Here is a 21,029-nt window from a genome sequence, read left to right as displayed (position 1 = left end):
TCTTATTAATAGCAAGGGCAAGGTTGTTTGCTGGGTGTACAGTCCCAGTTTGCACTAGTATTCATTGCTAATGGATGTGACCGGTGCAGAAAGGGAACATGAGCCTAATAATTAAAAAACTGCACACATCAGTAAAAGAGTGGTAAATCAAACCACTGCTCTACCTTTCATTGCAGACAGGCCTACCATTAATAGGGAACAATGACTCCTACACAGTCTATGACTGCCCACCAATTCAGGAGGGGTCCCGTGGACCTTCCATGGCCTCCCAATGGTAGCTCCCTGTGGACTTAGTAGCTGTGTGTTGCATCCTAGATTTGCTTCCCAAGAGTATCTTTGCATGTGATCGGTAATTCAGCAAACCGGAAGCAAAGTGCCCTCCTTTTTATAAGGTGATGCTGTCATGCAAATGAGGAAACACCCCCTTGACAAAGAGCATGTGTGAAATGTGCATTCCTGCAACGGGTATTACAAAACTGCCTGTGCTCCTGGGGTACCCCTGCCCTCCTGGGGCTGCTGTACAGACCTATCACAGAGGTTACAGTTGATGACACTGAACGTAATGGTCTTGAACCATGAAAGACTGAGTTGGACCAGGTATGATTCAAACACACAAGGAGTAAGTCACCCAATTTCTATTCTTTTCTTTTCTCTGCACTTCTAAAGTGCATGTCTACCCAACAGGCCTCCCAGCGCTCTGGGTATTGCCAGGCTAAACACTATTACAATTTAGATGAACAGAAAGTCTTGTGGTGTTTCCTGAAACTAAGTTCATCTTTGTTCTTTCTGAGCGCTTCCTGTAGAATGTTCCACAATTTAGGAACCAGATACGAAAATGAGCATCCTCTGCACCTGGATTTGTTAACCTTAGGAACAGTGGGATGAAGAACATAGTGGCCAGCTTGGACAATACGGACACATAAGATGTTGTAAAAGTTGAGATCCCTTCCTGTTCAGTCTCCGATGTGCAGTGCATAGTGCCTTAAACTGTATCCTCTTGTGTACTGGCAAGCAGTGTAACACGGCCAAGGAAGTTGAGGCAGAATTATATTTTGGTATTCCCAGAAGAGTTAGGCCACTGCATTATGATGGATCATCTGGATTTTTTCGTCACTGGTTGTGGGCTTCCCAAATGCAGAGAGTTCCCGTAGTCTAAGCATGATAGTATCAGACCTTGTGTTACCACTCTTCATGTCGAGGATGGTAACCAGCCTAATACATTCCCAAGGGTTCTCAGCAGGTCAAAACAACTAGCAGCTAGTTTTCTGGCCTGGGTTTCCATAATGAGGTTATTATCAATTAGAACATCCAGACTTTTCACTTCCGATTTGGGGACGGATGTTCCCCGAAGGAAGTAGGCCAGCAGGTTTCCTTTCATACGCTACGGTTGTTGCCAACGACTAATATTTCAGTTTTAAACTGCTGGCGGGCATCCAATCAGCAACCTGCCTTAAGCAAGTATTAAGTTGACAAAATGTTGCTGTTGTGCCAGGCATAAGTGAAATAACAATCTGTGTGTCATCTGAATAAGACACCATAGAAAATCCATGGGAGTGATAACACGTCCCTTTCTAGTTATTTTAATCACTCTGGGACTCGTTTTAGGCCAATTAATCTTTTGACCCTGATTGAAGACACCTTAGGACGAGATAACTGATCAACATGTCAATCAATATGTCAATGACGTCATCAGTAAGACTCAGAAACCACCATGACCTTTCAGTCATGAATAACCACACCAGTTTAGTATGATTTTGTGATATTAATTCCCTATTGATTACAATTCTACTAGCAAGTTTATTAGTTTCAAAACCATGAAACTCATCAGCATTGTCATAATATGGTAACTCGAATATGATTTCAATAAGGCAAAGATCACGAATATTAGAACATAGCACGACGTCAACATAGGTTAACCTTAACAGAGTATCATTAGCACATTGATCAACAAAGCATTGGTTCAGTCATTTGTCTACTTTCGTCCGTTTTAGTGAACCCCTTAACTAACCTCGAATTAGCATTGGCATGTTGGGCTTCATGCAAAACAATTTAGTCACACCAATTTAGAAAACATCTAGCTATGGTCTCTGTCAAAAGAAGCAGTTGGTACCTAGAAAGGAAAGGCAAACAGAAAATTACAATTTCATCATCATATAGTTACCCTCCGTATTGGGGCAGCATACAGATTCAGTCTTCGTCCTCAGGACATCAGATGATTTGCCATCAGACAGGGAATTCAGCAAAACGGGTGAGAGGGGACACTTCCCTCATAAGGAGGAAAAGTATATAACGGGCAAGGTAAGGCACGGATGGTTTGAAGAACCAAACAGCAAAGTCTCTATGCAGAGTGACAAAGTGTCTGGGTCATAACAAAGTTTGCAATGGCATCTCCTAATGTCTTCTTGTGTCATAGGTTTTTATCCCTTTTCTGTTGTACAGTTCCCTAATTTCCGATTGGATGGGGTCGGTACACCACGATCTCCATCCAATGGGGTTGGAATGATTTCATCAAAATTATCACCCCATAACAGTTCTCACGTATTTTATTGGTTCTTATGATTGACATCTCCAGCGGGCAGAATGTCCGGTATGATTTCATACTCTCGTGGTCCTCTCGTATCTTCAGTCAGTAGGTCCATTGTTTCTACCGGTTTAGGCAACCTTGTACCTGTTCTAGTCTACAGTGTTGCATTCAGCAAAAATGTTTCACTAAGCAAGTCGAATTTCATGGGAACGGATCCCCTACGGTTACATTCATCCTTTAGCATTGGAAAAACACGAGTAAATGTCTTTCAGCAAGTCAGCACACTGCACGTTAGAAAAACACGTTCAATATGAAACCGGGCAGCTAGTCCTCGACTTATGCTAACTAAAGCCTAATGATTTATTAGCAAAACCTTAACATGTAATTCTTAATATTAGTGTAAAACCATACTTTAACATATCATCTTTTCATTATTAGTTAGTTTTATTAGTCATTGTATATATTGGCGGCAACTCCCCATGGGCACATTTCAAGCGCACGTTTATCAAAAATATATTAATACATTTTCTATGAGGCATTATTACACATTAGTTCATAAACATTACATGTTAATTTTGAGTATAAGACTACGCTCTCTCAGTCCCTCCTCTGATGACACTAGTCATCACACAAAACCTTTCCCTTCGCAACCTTTCACTTTCTCAGACCACGCATTTCAATTTCTTCCCCCGTGTGATCTTTCCCAAATTTCTTTTAGCATTTTCTCCTTTTTCTTTTCCTCTTTTCTTTTATTGCGTTTTGCCAAATTTCTTTTAAACCTTTTACTGATTTTGCATGATAACCATAGTCCGAATAGACAAGTTAGAACAATCAATATACCCCCTATTATTGTTGCCAGTACCCCATTCCAAGTACTACTAAACCAATTCCCCACTTTAGTAATTCCTTTTCCAACCCTTTCCCAGACTCCAGGTTCCTTCAGCTCCTTCAAATCTGCACTATCTCTTGTTAGGTTAGTAAGCATACCTCTAATCATCTTGCTATTATCTGGAATGAATGCACAACAATGGCGCTCATTAAGCATCTTACAGACTCTGCCACTCTTTGCTAAAAGAATGTCTAAACCAAGGCGGTTTTGAAGAGTCATAGCCCTCTCCGCAGCAAGTTCAGTATCCATCAGGAGTATAGCCCCTGTGAAGTTTGTCAGCATGTTATCCACAATAGTAGACAACTTTCAAATCTTTATGGAGTTTAAGATAACCCCTACTGAAGGAATTATGGCTCCAAATATGTCACCTACGACAGCAGCCGCTGTCTCTCTCTTTTGTCTAATATGATGTAATTCAGACATTTTAGGAAGTTGCTTTAAGTCATCAATTTGGTAAATCTTTGGGAAAACTATTCCCAAATAACAGGTCCCATACCATCCCTTTGGAAGACGGTAATAAGCATTAAGTCCACATATATAATAGATCCCAGGGATCGCTGGATCCTGTCCATTTAACATGAACATCCATTTACTCTGAAACAAAAACACATGCCTTCATTCACTCGTTCCCACAAATAAAGTGTCATGATCAGATTTTGGCCTATATATACAAAGCCCTCCTACGTGTAATGCATCTATAGCTAATTTGCCCTGTGTCTTTATTGCACTATAAGCATAATCATTTGCAAATGTTTGTTTTTCTAATCCTTTTTCTAGCCTTTCCTTTAATGCCTTTCTTCTATCATCAGTGTGATCTAAGAAGCTCTTTTCTACAGGCGTTAGTAAGCAGGTTAGATTATTACGGTGTGCATAGGCTGTTCCAAATGTCAGTGTCGGCTCAAAGAAACCCCTAACTATTTTTATGTTATGTTCCTTAGCTAATTTATTTAGAAACTCAATTACAGGCACAAAGGAAAACACTACATCTAGATTAGAGTAGAAGTATTGAACATGTTCTTGATCATAGAATCTTGTTAATAGCAAACTACAGCTTATTCCATACGTGAGTGGCAGACTATGATAAGTAACCCCTTCTTGTACTGACAAAGGAATCTTTGTGCACACACAGCAATTCTTTGCATCCATTGTGTCAACATACTCATTCAGCAAGCGATAGAAGACATTAGTAGATAGTTCCCTTTTTGAATTAGTTCCCTTATGCAAGTACTTTGGATCCTGCTCAAACCTCTCCCATGGTGTTAGTGTAGCAGTCTCAGGAGTTGAAGCATTGTTAATCGCACTCTTATCCACCAATGGCATTCCCACAATCACACCTATAGTTATTATTGCATATACAATACCCAAAATAGCAGTCAACCAACCACACATCCTACCCCTATCATTGTCTCTAGTGTTACTCATGATCTATAAAGAATCAGAGAGCAGAATAGGATAAAACAAACAATCAACTTTGAAGTAGACCAAAGCTCTTTTGTGCAAAGTCTTTTCTCTTAGCAAGTATTTACAGCATTTCACTCACTCCCAGGACCCTTTGTCAAATCAGGTTATCAGCTTGTCATAATCGGTTTTTCAGAGTCAATTCCGTTTATCAGTGTCACATCCGGTAATTTATCAGTCTCTTTTCTCAGATTTCTTTCTTTATGCAATTTTCATTCAACTTAACACAGTCTCCTTCTATGATTGAATTCAGGTGCCGTAGTATTGACCTGGAATTTCTCGATCAAAACAGAATGCCAAGAATTCTTGTTGCCATTCAGCTGATGTTGCATACGCCCATTCAGGACCTGCGTACCTTCTGTTTGCAACTCTCTTTCTTTAAAGTTTGTGATCACCCTGTAACTCTCCTTCACTGAGATCTTCTTTCCTGGTTGTGTCAACTTCTTCCTCTATTGTTTCATTAGGGATCACTCTCTCCTTTGCAGCTTGTGGCTCCGGCCAGTTATCTCCTTTGTGTATTTTCTTTCCGGTCGGTCTTTCAGGATGTTGAACAGTGCCCTCCTCTTTTACTATGGTGTTTTCTCTTGGTGGATTTGCAAGCGGCTCAGGAGGAGTCAGAACACTTTGACCTCCTTCCACCTCACCTCCTTCGTATTCAGGGTCAGTTATGGGCTCAACTTCAAACCTGTATCCGTCTGCTTCTGGGAGAAACTCTCCTTGTCTCAGTTCTCTTGTTGCCTTGGCTGAGATAGGCTCACTGTCAACCCTCTAGATCTCGTTTACTGTTTGAGTGACTAAGCTGTCCTCAGCAGGCTCACCTGAGACTTCCTTCTCTGCAGCTGTTGTTTTGGACAAATCATGTTCCTCGTCAGTTGGACACGTCACCTTCTTTGTGTGACTGGCATGGATCCAGTTAGGAAGACCTGAGCATTTCACAGCAGTAGTGGTGGTCAGTATTACTTGATATGGCCCCTTCCAACGTGGCTCCAAACACGACTTTCCTCACATGTTTCTTGACAACAACCCAGTCACCGGCTTTCAGGGTGTGACCTGGATCACTTATCGTGGCAATGTGGTAGCCTCCACCTGGTGAGAGAAAGAGCGGACCACGTCAGCCAGACCCTTGCAGTAGTCCAACACCATATCATCCGTGATATTTACAAGAGCATTTGCAGGCACTGCGGGCAATCTCATAGCTTGGCCCATAAGAATCTCACGAGGAGACAGTCCTGTTTTCTTGTCGGGTGTGTTTCGCATTGACATCAGCACTAAGGGCAATGCATCTGGCTATTTCAAATTGGTAGCTGCGCACATTTTTGCCATTCTCGACCTCAGGGTACCATTCATCTGCTCCACAAGTCCTGATGCTTCAGGGCAATAGCTACATTGCAACTTCTGTTCAATGTTCAATGCAGCACACAAGAGCTTAATCACCTCAGTCGAAGTGTCTTCCCCTATCGGATTCTAAAGAGATTGGAAACCCAACACGTGGTATCAACTCCCTAAGCAGCAGCTTTGCTACTGTGAGACTGTCATTCCTACGTGTAGGGTAAGCTTCAATCCAGTGACTGAAAATGCACACAATCACCAACATGTATCTCAGACCTCCACACACAGGCATCTCAATGAAATCCATCTGCATCCTGCTAAATGGACCTCCTGCTCTCCCAACGTGGCACAAATTCACCACGGTCCCTTTCCCTGCATTCATCTGCTGACAGATAATGCACCTGTGACAGATAACCTCACAGCTTGTCTGAATTTTGGATTGAACCAATCGATTTTGAACAACCTGATCATTTCGTCTCTCCCAACATGTGCTTGACCATGGTAAAACCTCGGAAATTGTGACAAGAGACTTATTTGGCAAAACCATTTTTCCCTCCTCTGAAACCCATAAGTCATCACACCTCTGTACACATTGCATTATCTGCCAGGAATGTTTCTCCTCTTTGCTAGCACGTCCCTGTAATGATTTTAACTCATCTAGTGTGTCAACCACCCTTAACGCATAATTTGAGCATGTTTCATTTTCAGTTTCAGGTAACAACTCCCATTGGTCTTGAAACGATATACAGTTCAATGCACAAAACCTTGCGACTTGGTCTGCATATCCATTTCCCATTGACACAAAGTCTTGTGACTTAACATGAGCATTGCATTTAACCACGGCAATTTCAAGAGGTAACTGAATTGCATGCAACAAATCCTTAATTTTCACACCATTTTTCACTGGTGAACCAGTAGAGGTCATGAAACCCCTCTGGGACCACAACTGGCCAAAATCATGTACAATTCCAAATCCGTATCTGCTGTCAGTAAAGATAGTGACTTTCAGGTTTTCAGCTGCGTGGCATGCCCTAGTAAGAGCAATCAATTCAGCCACTTGAGCAGAGTATACTCTTTCGAGCCAGGAAGCTTACAAGATACCAGTGATTGTACACACGGCATAGCCAGCCCTCAGTACTCCTACTGAGTCTCTCAGGCATGAACCATCAACAAAGATAATGTAATAATTTTCCTCCAATTGGGTATCTTTAATATCAGGTCTGGGTTTGATGCACAGATCTGTTACCTCAAGACAATCATGTTCTACCTCCTCGTCATCATCAATGTCTGCATTTTCAATAGGAAGTAAAGTTGCTGGGTTTAACACAGTGCACCTTTTTAAGGATACATTCGGTGACCCCAGTATAATTGTCTTATACTGTACTTGGTAAGTCTTGCATTTGTCATATGCTGCGCTTTGGTTCGGGTCAACAGGATTTCAACTGAATGTGGGACCATTACTGTTAAGGGATGTCCCATCACTATGCCTTCACACTGAGTGAGGCTTTGACCAACTGCTGCAACTGCACGCAAACAACCCGGTAAGGCTGCCGCGACTGGGTCCAAAGTAGCTGAAAAATATGCTTCCCGGCGGTTTGCACCTCCATGGACCTGTGTCAGGACAGAGAAAGAACAAGCATCACGTTCATGACAAAACAGTAGAAAAGGCTTTGTGTAATCAGGCATACCTAAACCTAGCGCCCTACACATGCTTTCCCTCAGTTACATGAATGCCTTCATCTCTTTCTCGGACATGGTTATGGCGCCCGGGCCATCCTGAACTTCCTTAACAGTCAATCTCACCAAAGGTTTAGAGATAATTGAGAAGTTGGGAATCCACTGACGACAGTAGCCCACCATTCCCAGAAACATCCTAACGTCTCTCTTAGTTGTCAGGGGATTCATCTGTAATATGGCTGTCACCCTTTCTTTGGATATTTTTCTCGACCCCTTTTCAATCAAGTGACCTAAGTACTTCACTTCTTTCTGACAGTATTGAAGCTTCTTTGGGGACACTTTATGTCCATTCTTTCCCAAAAGGTTCAATAAGGCAATTGTGTCATGCCTGCAGTCATCTTTTGTCCTGAACGCAATAAACAAATCATCAATGTACTGTACTAGAGTCAAACTGAAAGGCAGTTCTAATGACTCCAAATTCTTCTTCAGTATCTGATTGAAGATGGAAGGTGATTCAGAAAACCCTTGAGGAATTCGACACCAAATGTAAACCTTATCCAGGAATTTAAAACTGAAAATAAATTGGCTGTCCTCATGAAGAGGCACCGAAAAGAATACTTGAGAAAGGTCCACAACTGTGAACCACTCTGCATCACATGGAACCTGAAACATGATCACAGCTGGATTTGGCACTATGGGGCAACATTTCACCACAATCTCATTTAGTTTCCTCAAGTCTTGAACAATTTGAACTTTCCCACAAGACTTTTTCAGACCCATTATTGGTGAATTACACGGGCTGCTCATCACTTCCTTTAGAACACCTTGCTTTATAAAGTCTGCAATTATCTGTGTCACCTGTATAAGGACATCTTGTGCCATGTGGTACTGCGGTACCTGAGTAAACACTGCATTTGGCTTTACCTCTACTTTGACTGGTTCTACCCCTTTTATTAGTCCCACTTCTTTTCCTGTCAGGTCCCACACTTTTTCTGTCACTGTTCCCTGTAATTCGGGTGGTAAGTCAGTCACTGTGAACATCTGGAATAAGGTTATCAAAGGGTATTCCTCATTTGCAGTCTCCATCTCTAGCTCTGAGAGCTGACCATCGTCCCCCTCATCGTCACTGTTTGTCTTCACCTCAATCCCTTCATTGGAACAGGTAATCGAACACCTTGTTTTGCAAAGTAAGTCTCTTCCCAGTAGGGATACGGGACTCGAGTCACAGACTACAAATCGATGTAATCCCTGGAAGGTATCAACCTCTACTTGGACCGGATCTGTAATCAGATTTGTCAGGAACTGATTTGCTACTCCTACCACTCTTATGATACGCCCTGAAAGTGGTAATTTCAGAACCTCTGCACTTCTGACTGTAGAGCGTGTAGCTCCTGTATCAACTAGGAACGAAACCTTGTGACCCATCACCTTTCCTTCTACATAAGGTCCCCTCTGATCTACTTCTAGGGACGCTACAAGCCTGCACTCCTCACTATCTGAACAATCATCCGACCATTCATTGTTTATTCCATCCTCACCACGTAATGGGAACGGCTGTACTGTGTTATTTTGACTCATGGTTTGACCTGTGACCTGTTGAGGAAGCATCAGCTGTTGCTGTCCCATTGGAGCTAATGGTATCTGCATTTGCTGTCTAGGTACCATGGGAATCTGCTGTTGTGCCTGCTGCATTTGTGCTGGTTGAACATGTGGCATTTGCATTTGTTGCACGGGTTGGAGTCCCTGCATCTGCACCATGTTATCCTGGAAATTTGGATTTTGGCCCCTCACCTTTGGACCCCTCACATTTTGAAATGTACCGACATCATTGTACTGTTGAACAACACCATCCTGCACCACCATTGGGCATTCCCGCTTCCAGTGCCCCACGCCCCCGCACACGTGACATGGTGACACCTTTTTCATCCCTTGCACATTGTTTTGAACCACAACAGTATTTAAGTCTGGACCACGGTTCACAAAACCTCCTTGACCTCGACCTCTCGGTTGTGCCTGAAACATGCCAGTTCCCTGCGGTTGCTGCTGTATCATCTGCTGTATTCCATTTCCCTGCATCCCTGCTTGCGCTGCCTTAATTTGCATTACCATCACCTTCTCCTTCAACTTTCTCTGGTTCAGTTCAATCTCGTCACTACAGTATTTTGCATACTGCAACACCTCATCAATCAGCTTCGCTTGCCAACAGATCAAATGATTCTTAATCATCTGGCTAATCTCTGGTCTCAGCCCTTCGACAAACCTGAACACAAGGTGATTGATATCTTTCGGTCATTTGTAAATGACAGGATGTCACCCCTGGACCACGATACATGGACTAGAACCCCTCCAGTTGTCTCTCTCATGGGTAACATCTTTATTGTCCCCGTGTCTGGGGCAGCTTTCGCCTGCTTTGGTTCTGGACCAACACCTTTCTCTTTATCTCTCTTCTTTGCCCATCTGCCTTCCCATTTCTCTAATGCTCCCCAAATTTGAGCACTCTGCAGTATCTCTTTGAGATGTGCCTTCATTCCAGTAGAGCTCATATGATCGAAGTCTTAAGGTTCAAAGTCTAACCTATAGCTCCTCTTCAAATGTTTAGTACTTTCTATGTCTATGCCATATTTGTCCACCAGGTTTGCCATCCTCTGATGCACCTTGCTCACTTCCTTAGTTATTTTGGGGCACAGATACCTCAATTCTGCTTCCGTGTATGATTCTATTCTGTTCACCCCCATTGTTCCTTCAACTAGTTCCGTGGCTTCTACACCCAGTCTCACAAAATTCAGGTATTCATCTCTCTCTGATCTCTCTGCGGTCACTGAAGTAGTCTGTGGAGTGTTGAGCTTATCTAACCACTCGTTCAATTGTTGTGCTGTTAAGCCTTGCAACAAGACATTTCCAGACTGTATCATTGGTGTCTGTGTCGTATTTGTACTCATTACCTGTGGGGTTAGTGTTCCCAACCCTGCTTGCCTCATCGTCTCCAAAGGAACCCCAATTGGACTAAAGTCTAACAAAGATCTAGACCTTTCAGCTGTCTGTCCTCCCTGTGTCAAGCCCTGCAAGTTTCCGATAGACCCTCCTCTTATTGCCTATTGGGTCATGACTCCCTGATCACATACACCAGGCTTACCTTGCGCATACAGCTGTACTGGTGGACCAACAGTAATTGGCAATGATATAGCAGCTGGCGACTGTCCAATTCCCAAACCCTATGGAGCATTAACTCCCATAGCTTGATTCATCATAGGTGCTGTAGCTACTGACTGCAGTCCTGCAACAGAAGTGTAACTTGGAACCACCTGTTGCTGCGACTGGGGCAGCAATTGTTGAGTTGGCTCAATCTGCACTAACTTTGATTTTGTGTATACTGGATCAGGCGGCACCATTAAACTCGTAGTTGTCTCTAATACTGGAACATCAGGATAGAGCATCTGAATCTGTGGTTGCTGCAACTGTATCTGCGTGTCTGGCGCAGTGGGTACACTGACACCATTCTGTATCAAGACTGTATCACTTGACTGCACTGTACTCGTGAGTCCCTTATTTTGTGCCGGGTCTTCAGAACCCACACTAGTGCTCTGTACATTATCATTTATTGCAAATGGTGGCGGGTGATCATGTAACAACTGAATAAGAAACTCTTCATCATCTGAATCATCCATATCTTCCCAAGACCTCTGAGTCTCCTTTGACTTACTAGAGCCCTTGTCTGTCTTCCAAGTGGCTTTCTTTCCCTGTGTCTCATCTTCTTGGGTTATTGCCGGAAACATCTTAATTCCATCAACTATTCCCCTTCTCCACATCTTGGTCTCATTATCCCATTTAGCTTCCGCTAAAGTCTTTTCTGCTCTTTTCATTCTCCTCATAAATTTCTGCTGCCTCTGTTGTATTGCCATTAAATCCCAGACCAATAATGCCTCATACTGAGCTGGTCTCGGGGCGGTTTTTGCACACTTAACATCAATCACAAATTTTCCAAAATTCTTATATTAAACGTTCCGTGTTCCGGAAACGCAAAACATCCCTCCTTCTCTGTCAATTTGCACCACTGCTTTAGCCAAAGACATGGCGCGACTCCCTTCTCTTCCATTACGATATAAGCAGGAGTACCCTCAGGCGGTGTAGGCTCCTCCACACTCGCTGTAATGTATGTATCTCCCCTCATAGCACTTTTTAAAGCTTTGAAAAACTTCATTTTTGCATCTTTTATTTGTTTAGAATCTAATCAGGAAGTGACTTTAATTCCCAGAACACCCTTCGCCTACCTTCCCAACCAATTGCCTCTCACGGACGGCTGCCAATCCGTGCGCAACCCCTCTCAGCAACTGACCTATCCCAGCGCGGCTCAACTGATGTCACTCTCACACACACTGCGGCTGACAAAGTCTTGCGGCTTGTCCTCCTCACACAAAACTAATGCAATATATTGCGAGCACCTTTAACAACAAAAACCCAAATTTGCCGGTTTACTACAGGAAGGGTAACACAATAACTTCAGAACTTTACAGAGATTTCACTTGAAGCCTCGGCCGCTACTCTCTCCTTCTCAGCTCCCGCACTCGCAAGCAGAATTCGACCCACAAATCCTACTCTCGACTTGTCAATGGTTTGTTCTAGTGCACTTTAGAACTTGTCAAATCTCCATCGAAGGTTTCAATCACACAATTTGACTCAAACTCGACTAGTCAACCACGCCCGATTGACCTATTAAACTGCACAAATTACAACATAATCCAACAACCACGTGGACAATTCTTGAGCACAAAGCGCCACACTCACATGAAGTTCGCTGACTTCCCTACTCTCATACTGTGGAGTACGACCACTCCTACTAAAACCACATTACCTGGCCTAAATCCACACAAACTTCACAGATCACCTGCAACATGCATAAGCTGAGCAAGCGCAAATCCTACACCACACATACTAAAACGCCGCGAACATACCCAACTCACTTAGGCAAGCTCTGAGATTCCGGGAAAGTCATGGGAAATTTAGAGACACATCATACCCCCAATTTGCATTATTTCGAAAAACACTTTTTAACAATGGTCCCTCGTCCTAGGGCCCCAAAGGGCCGAAACCGTTGCTCTGCTACCAGAACTGCCAACACGTCCCTTTCTAGTTATTTTATTCACTCTGGGACTCGTTTTAGGCCAATGAATCTTTTGACCCTGATTGAAGACACCTTAGGACGAGATAACTGATCAACATGTCAATCAATATGTCAATGACGTCATCAGTAAGACTCAGAAACCACCATGACCTTTCAGTCATGAATAACCACACCAGTTTAGTATGATTTTGTGATATTAATTCCCTATTGATTACAATTCTACTAGCAAGTTTATTAGTTTCAAAACCATGAAACTCATCAGCATTGTCATAATATGGTAACTCGAATATGATTTCAATAAGGCAAAGATCACAAATATTAGAACATAGCACGACGTCAACATAGGTTAACCTTAACAGAGTATCATTAGCACATTGATCTACAAAGCATTGGTTCAGTCATTTTTCTATTTGCGTCCGTTTTAGTGAACCACTTAACTAACCTCGAATTAGCATTGGCATGTTGGGCTTCATGCAAAACAATTTAGTAACACCAATTTAGAAAACATCTAGCTAAGGCCTCTGTCAAAAGAAGCATTGTTGGTACCTAGAAAGGAAAGGCAAACAGACAATTACAATTTCATCATCATATAGTTACACTCCGTATTGGGGCAGCATACAGATTCAGTCTTCGTCCTCAGGACATCAGATGATTTGCCATCAGACAGGGAATTCAGCAAAACGGGGAAGAAGGGACACTTCCCTCATAAGGAGGAAAAGTATATAACGGGCAAGGTAAGGCACGGATGGTTTGAAGAACCAAACAGCAAAGTCTCTATGCAGAGTGACAAAGTGTCTGGGTCATAACAAAGTTCGCAACGGCATCTCCTAATGGCTTCTTGTGTCATAGGTTTTTATCCCTTTTCTGTTGTACAGTCCCCTAATTTCCGATTGGATGGGGTCGGTACCCCACTATCTCCATCCAATGGGGTTGGAATGATTTCATCAAAATTGTCACCCCATAACAGTTCTCACGTATTTTATTGGTTCTTATGATTGACGTCTCCAGCGGGCAGAATGTCCGGTATGATTTTATACTCTCGTGGTCCTCTCGAATCTTCAGTCAGTAGGTCCATTGTTTGTACTGGTTTAGGCGACCTTGTACCTGTCTAGTCTACAGTGTTGCATTCGGCAAAAATGTTTCACTAAGCAAGTCGAATTTCATGGGAACGGATCTAATACGGTTACATTCATCCTTTAGCTTTGGAAAAACACGAGTAAATGTCCTTCAGCAAGTCAGCACACTGTGCATTAGAAAAACTCGTTTAATATGAAACCGGGCAGCTAGGCCTCAACTCATGCTAACTAAAGCCTAATGATTTATTTGCAAAACCTTAACCCCTTCGCTGCCACGCCTTTTCCCCCTCCTGTGCCAGGCCTTTTTTTGGCTATTTGGGGCAGTTCGCGCTTAGGCCCTCATAACTTTTTGTCCACATAGGCTAGCCAAGCCAAATTTGCGACCTTGTTTTCCAACATCCTAGGGATTCTAGGGGTACCCAGACTTTGTGGGTTCCCCTGAAGGAGGCCAAGAAATTAGCCAAACTACAGTGAAAAGTTTTTTGTTTTTTTTTTAAATGGGAAAGAGTGGCTGCAGAAGAAGGCTTGTGTTTTTTCCCTGAAAATGGCATCAACAAAGGGATTGCGGTGCCAAAATCACCAGCTTCCCAGCTTTCAGGAACAGGCAGACTTGAATCAGAAAACCCAATTTTTCAACACGAATTTGGCATTTTACTGGGACATATCCCATTTTTACGATTTTTTGTGCTTTCAGCCTCCTTCCAGTCAGTGACAAAAATGGGCATGAAACCAATGCTGGGTCCCAGAAACCTAAACATTTCTGAAAAGTAAACAAAATTCTGAATTCAGCAAGGGGTAATTTGTGTAGATCCTACAAGGGTTTTCTACAGAAAATAACAACTGAAAAAGAAAAATATTGAAATTGAGGTGAAATAAATCTGCAATTTTTCTCTACGTTTTACTCTGTAACTTTTTCCTGCAATGTCAGATTTTTTAAAGCAATATACCGTTACGTCTGCTGGACCCTTCTGGTTGCAGGAATATATAGGGCTTGTAGGTTCATCAAGAACCCTATGTACGCAGAGCCAATAAATGAACTGCACCCTGCAGTGCGTTTTCATTCTATACCGGGTATACAGCAATTAATTTGCTGAAATATACAGAGTGAAAAATAGCTATCAAGAAAACCTTTGTATTTCCAAAATGGGCACAAGATAAGGTGTTGAGGAGCAGTGGTTATTTGCACATCTCTGAATTCCGGAGTGACCATACTAGCATGTGAATTACAGGGCATGTCTCATATAGACATCTTTTTTACACACTCTCTTATATTTGGAAGGAAAAAATGCAGGGAAAGACAAGGGGCAATAACACTTGTTTTGCTATTCTATGTTCCCCCAAGTCTCCCGATAAAAATGATACCTCACTTGTGTGGGTAGGCCTAGCGCCCGCGACAGGAAATGCCCCAAAACACAACGTGGACACATCACATTTTTTTAAAGAAAACAGAGGTGTTTTTTGCAAAGTGCCTACCTGTAGATTTTGGCCTCTAGCTCAGCCGGCACCGAGGGAAACCTAGCAAACCAGAGCATTTTTGAAAACTAGAAACCTTGGGGAATCTAAGATGGGGTGACTTGTGGGGCTCTGACCAGGTTCTGTTACCCAGAATCCTTTGCAAACCTCAAAATTTGGCCAAAAAAACACTTTTTCCTCTCATTTCGGTGACCGAAAGTTCTGGAATCTGAGAGGAGCCACAAATGTCCTTCCATCCAGCGTTCCCCCAAGTCTCCTGATAAAATGGTACCTCACTTGTGTGGGTAGGCCTAGCGCCCACAAAAGGAAATGCCCCAAAACACAACGTGGACACATCACATTTTTTCACAGAAAACAGAGGTGTTTTTTGCAAAGTGCCTACCTGTGGATTTTGGCCTCTACCTCAGCCAGCCCCGGGGGGGCAGAAATGGCTTAAAATAAATTTGCCCCCCATCTCCCCCGGGAGCGTCCCTTGCCTACGGGGTCGCTCCTCCTGCGTGACATTGGCGCAAAAAAAACAAATCCCCGGTGCCTAGTGGTTTCTGCCCCCTTGGGGGCAGATTGACCTAAAATCGGCCGATCTGCCCCCAAGGGGGGCAGAAATGGTCTAAATACAATTTGCCCCCCAGGGGAGCGACCCTTGCCTAATGAGTCGCTCCCCATCTCTAAAAAAACAAACAAAAAATAAAACACAAAAAAGAATTTGCCCTGGCGCCTAGAGGTTTCTGGAACCCTGGGGGCAGATCGGCCTAATAACAATAGGCCGATCTGCCCCCGGGGGGGCAGAAATGGCCTAAAATAAATTTGACCCCCCCAACCTCCACCGGGAGCGACCCTTGCCTACGGGGTCATTCCCACTACATGACATTGGCGCAAAAAAAAAATCCCCGTGCCTAGTGGTTTCTGATTGACCTAAAATCGGCCGATCTGCCCCCAAGGGGGGCAGAAATGGTCTAAATACAATTTGCCCCCCAGGGGAGCGACCCTTGCCTAATGGGTCGCTCCCCATCTCTAAAAAAAACAACAAAAAAAAAAAAAAAAAAAAAAAAAATTTGCCCTGGCGCCTACAGGTTTAAAAAAAAAAGAGATCGGATCGGTCCATCATTTGCAGGTCTATAGAAAAAGGGGCGAAAAAATATACCCCGCACCAAAATATATCTGCAGTCCTGAAAAGAAACTCTGATTAGGAAGGATTTAAATTTCCTTCAAACATCCCATTTGGTTTGCAGTCTGTCATTTCATGCCAACCTCTTCAGAATCATAGTAAATGAGAGTCAAGCCCGTTTAAAACATAATTTGTTCATGAAGTACCTTGACCCTTTACCAAACAACTGAAATACGATTGGTCTACAGTAAATTGGTTGATATTAATCAGAAAAGAAGATAATCGTAATACTGGCGTTAGAAGATTAATCATGCTCTGAGGTTAACATAGCAAATTACATTCGGATTTTAATTAAAATACACTTTATTTGACAATATTCACGTAACATGGAGTGGCTCGTGCATCTTTTCATCTCAAAAAAACAAGCGAGTATAACAGAAGTAGAGGGACATCGTGCTTTCGTTAAATAACTGCACAGCGGAACGTCGCCTCTACTGAGAGCTGCTTTCCAAGAGACGTGCACACGTTTTCAGCGGATGAATGGAGATGTTCTCTGCTCATTATCCAGAAAATATGACATTAAAACATATTAATAATTGTTTTCAATAAAAAGATGAAACTTTAATCAGATGGAAGTGAATGAAAAAGAGTAAGTCTATAAAAGACTTAAAAAGTGAACCATTCCAAACTGCTGTTGAGGACAGTAGCATAGAGAACTTAAGGGGCATTACAGCAGGCGAATGCTACCGTTGCAAAATAATGTTTGTGTACTTTTACTTCCGCATGCTTTAGGATCATGTGTGATTCAGTTAGTAAAATGTGTATGTAAATCGTCACTAAAGTAACATCAGGCATATGAAAATGTATGTCACCAAAAATGCAAGTTTCAGGAAAATGTAGCACTACCTAATGTGACTACAATGCATAAACACCATGCTTACAATTCAGAACACATACTTTTCAAATAGGAATCGTTGCTTTCTCTCAGAAAGGAACTTCTCTTGTCCACTGGATGAGGCAAATGCGAATCTGAACACTGCCATGAACTTTTTGATGGTCCACGAAAAGCAAAAAGAGTTAAGAGGTTTCCATTAGTTAAAGTCATAGATTTGCTGGATTTTAAATTGCAACATCAGCTATATATATATATAAACACCCGAACTCTGCGTTTCCTTTCTGCACCTAACCGTCAAAGGTGCTCGTCTCAATACGCGCCCCACCGCGTATTACATCAACACTTTTCTCCCGCACTTGCGAAGAAAGACAGCACTCCACGGACACAGCAAGTTGAAATGTTTACTCGCCAACAGGGACGCGTTTCAACGTTACCGCCTTCTTCAACCTGTCGATCGCCATATTGGCTCAATTTAAATACTCTCATGTTGATGTTTACAACAAACCAACGTGCGTGTTGAATGAAACCCTTATTAAATGATGTATTTTTCTTGAATAAATACATTGAAACTAAATTGTAAACATTTTTAACTATTGACATGTCGTGCCCTACAAAATAAATATACAAACTGATGCTTTTCTTTAATCCAACCAACTAAAATGCGTTTAATTTTTTTTTGTTTTTTAGTTAAATACATTGAAATTAAATTTCATTTTCTAGTACAAAACCATACAAATTCATAAGTTATAGTTACAGTTCTATCAAGCAACTATAACTCCTGCCCTAAGGTAACTATAACTCGTGCCCCCACCATGCACAGTTTGTTCTTCAATAATTTGAGTGACAATGTTTCATTTATATTTTTAATGATATAGCAGTTGTCATGAGTGCTGTAATATAAGGGTAATTAGCAGTGCATAGTGAGGGCGCAACTTATACTTACCTTAGGGCACAAACAATAGGTGCTTGAACTATAACTGACAAATTTCTATGGTTTTATACAAGTAAATTCAGAACCTAATTATAATGTCCCGGTAACCTTTGTTTTTTTCAGTGAATTTCCAAAGTTTTAAATTTTTTAATTCCTAACTATAACGTCCCTGTAACATTTGTTATTTTTAAGTGAATTTTGTTTACAGTCTTTTTAACGTAAAGTAATTTTCATTACTATACGTTAATCCAACCAACACCATGAATGGTGGCAGTTGGCTGCAGAGCCTGGCCCGTGGCCAGTCCCTGTGGCCAACCCCCATATCACCGCAGGCAGAGAGACAGAGGAAACTTGCACTTGATGAAGGGAGAGCAGTTTGACAGCTCCTACTTTATTGGACTGGAGTGATTGCTATGACTTGGCGGCAGCTTCAAGGCTGCCTCCAAGACATAGGAAACAGCAATGTCCTGGGAGTGGGCACCCTTTGAAATAGCAGGAGCCAACCCTGGGGGTTGTGGTCCCCAGGGCAATCAGTGGCTCCTTGAGGGGAGGTGCACAGCCCCCCTCCAACATAGAATAGCCACGGGGAGGTGGTGGTCCCAGGGGATGCAGGGGGTCCGAAACAGATCCCCTTTTTATTTTTTTTAAATGTTTGCCCCATGTAGGTGGTGGCCCCAGGGCCGCTGAGGGCAGCGTGGCCCCCTGCTTTATATTACATTAAAGCCCTGGGGAGGTAGCAGTCCCCCGGGCTGAGGGGGGAGATGCACAGCCCGCATCATATTTGTTACCAGCCCTGGGGAGGTGGCGGTCTCTGAGACTGCGGGGGGGCGGGCAGCCTCCCGCATTTCTTTTGACAATAGCTCCAGGGGGGTGGTGGTCCCCCCGGGCTGAGGGTGGGGCCAGGAGGCCCCCCATTTAAAAATAATAATGCCCCCGGGACATGGCCCTCTTGGGGGCTCATTAAAAAACAAGCTCAGGAGACCTCACTTGTTTTTTTTTTAACATTTTGCTGCAAATTCACAAATATCAAAATTAGCCTTGTCGCAGGAGACCCCAGCACCAGAGCTAAGCTAAGGGGTCAGGGTGTCCCTACCCTAGCACCTTTTTTAAAAACTTTTTTTCCTAAAATGCCTGCCAACACTTACTGGTTTGAAGTGTTGGCAGCCAATCAGAGCTCTGCATTTGCCGTGCACAAACTCTTAATCTTTGCCAAGTCATCACGATCTCAGATGTACAAATTTATTTTCCCTTTAATATCTACTAAGCTACTGGATGGATTTACACGAAATAAGTGAAAGCACAATCTGCGTACCGAAAGCTAGCCTCCTGGCAAACTAGAAATCAGCAATGGTGTATGAAGTGGCATTGTAAGTAACCCCAATAGACATATAACATGGACACTATAGAGATCAAATAGATATGAGGAAGCTTAAATATGATATTATATTTACCACTAAGATATTTTGGTGATTAGATGCCCAGACAGGAAATCCTTGGATTATTAGATTGTTGGTATTTATACCGGAGGAAGTTTAAAATAATAGTATCTTCATTTATCGTAAATATGGTAGGGGTACTAATACACATAGAATATTGTTTTGATTTTTTGATTTCTTTGTTGCAAATTTTAAATCAAAATTGGAATCATAATATATAACATGTTGAAAAATGTCAGGGAAAGCCTTTACAAAGCAAAAAGTATATATAAGTAAAAACTAACAGAAAATTTTAAAAATTAGAAAGAACGAATGGTTAGTAACATATGTGACTACGTTACCCATAATCCAACTGAAAACGCCACAAAATCAATATCACAAAATGTTAGTAAATTAAGTTTTTGTTGTGATTTTATAATGGATATAAGAGATGAAAACGATAACAGTCTTCTCTTTTTCTTTTTTTGTTTGTGTAAATGTGGTACAAATGTGAAAAGAGGCACAATGGGTGTTTTTAATAGAGGATTTTTCTTGCATATAAACACTGAAAAGGGCTCAACAGGAAATGCCCGTGAACAAGGTCAGGGAGATCGAAAAGTGTTGGGCAGCTTTGTAATGTGTTGCTGTTCGGATTAATGGAGTTCAGCATTAAAGCATGAAAATCATACAACAACCGTGGAGTGCGGTTAATCTTTCTTAAAAGAAGGAAACAGCGTGATATATATATATATATATATATATATATATATATATAAATCACAAGTTGTCCAAACATCAAAGGAGTCAAAGTCCCCCGACGAAAAGCAACAAGCCTTGACTCCGTACGAGCGTGTTTATTATTTAAACAAAAGAAATCCTGACGCATTTCAGAGCACTGGCTCCTTGTTCACAGGTCAAATAGGACTGTTCTATTGTGCATACATTTAAACTAAAGGAAAACTCATAGACATAAAAGGAGGACTAAAATGAGTATCTACACATCCATAACCAAAGTTTCGGCCATTTTGAAACAGAATTCGTATATCACAATGCACAGGCAAAAACAAATCTTTTTAATTTATGTATATATGGCCATACACTAACTCCTTATTCCACTTCACCACAAAACAGATATTCC

General features: G+C 42.2%; 1 protein-coding gene across 1 annotated transcript in view; it reads right to left on the bottom strand.

The window, feature by feature from the left end:
• The window catches only part of POU6F2 (POU class 6 homeobox 2), a 1,003,473-nt gene extending 984,001 nt beyond the window's left edge, over positions 1-19,472 (bottom strand). The window contains exon 1 of the mRNA XM_069215810.1: positions 17,608-19,472. The gene's annotated coding sequence lies outside the window, so the exon portion shown is untranslated. The remainder of the gene's footprint in view (positions 1-17,607) is intronic.
• Positions 19,473-21,029: the final 1,557 nt, after the last annotated feature.

This window comes from Pleurodeles waltl, chromosome 2_1, assembly GCF_031143425.1.
Source record: "Pleurodeles waltl isolate 20211129_DDA chromosome 2_1, aPleWal1.hap1.20221129, whole genome shotgun sequence".
Lineage (NCBI taxonomy): Eukaryota > Metazoa > Chordata > Amphibia > Caudata > Salamandridae > Pleurodeles > Pleurodeles waltl.
The sequence above is the reverse complement of the archived record's forward strand: the minus strand, read 5'-3'. Positions and strand labels throughout refer to the sequence as shown.